The sequence below is a fragment of the Penaeus monodon genome, chromosome 22, assembly GCF_015228065.2.
Source record: "Penaeus monodon isolate SGIC_2016 chromosome 22, NSTDA_Pmon_1, whole genome shotgun sequence".
NCBI lineage: Eukaryota > Metazoa > Arthropoda > Malacostraca > Decapoda > Penaeidae > Penaeus > Penaeus monodon.
This window is the reverse complement of record NC_051407.1, coordinates 695,101-695,817: the sequence shown is the minus strand read 5'-3', so window position 1 is coordinate 695,817 and position 717 is coordinate 695,101. Positions and strand designations below refer to the sequence as shown.

Genomic DNA, 717 nt, shown 5'->3' with positions numbered 1-717 from the left:
TGTTCCATTCTCTCTCAGATAGTGTCTCAGGGCATGTGACGTGAGCATAAGAGTACCTTATAAAGAACAGCTCAAGATGTAATGCATGCATCATAGTAACATGATGTGAATGACCCATTGCTTTAGTTAGCAGTCATGAATAGCCCTTCACCTGGAGCCATAATCAAGTATCCAAAACATAAACCCCATGTTGTTTGGAGGCTAAGGATTAAGGGGTGAAAAGAGCATTATGCATTAGCAGTAATCATGAAAACTGTACAGCTGTTTTACCATAGAAGATGTGTATGGAATACAGATGACCCCTGCAGAATGATGTTTCTCTGAGATGCTGAAAATTTCATTGGGGAGTGAAAATGGGGATTGAAATTCTAGCATGGGTGCAAAGCAATGGTAGGGAAGCATTGCTTTTAGAAAAAAACAATAGCATATATTTAAAGTGATCTATAAATGCAATATATATTGTTTACAGGTTACTGGTTCTTTTATTACTTTTAAACTTGAATTAGTTGAAATACTTCTAGTTGTTGTGCCTTAATGAAATTAAGATTGTATAGTTTAGTGCATGTATAACTTTTATTTTTACTTGCTTGTATGGTAATTTACACAGCCCACATTTTGATTAGAAATTGTTATGGCAGATATTAATAAGTTCTATTTAACTAAATAACTTTTGTCTGTTGTTCATTGATGTTAGATTTATTTGTTGCTATTAACTCA

General features: G+C 33.6%; 1 protein-coding gene across 1 annotated transcript in view; it reads left to right on the top strand.

Annotated features, from left to right (window-relative positions):
• LOC119586797 (protein C19orf12 homolog) overlaps positions 1 to 717 on the top strand; it is a gene marked incomplete in the record, with an annotated part of 17,887 nt that extends 17,170 nt beyond the window's left edge. Inside the window, 1 exon segment of the mRNA XM_037935516.1 lies at positions 23 to 717.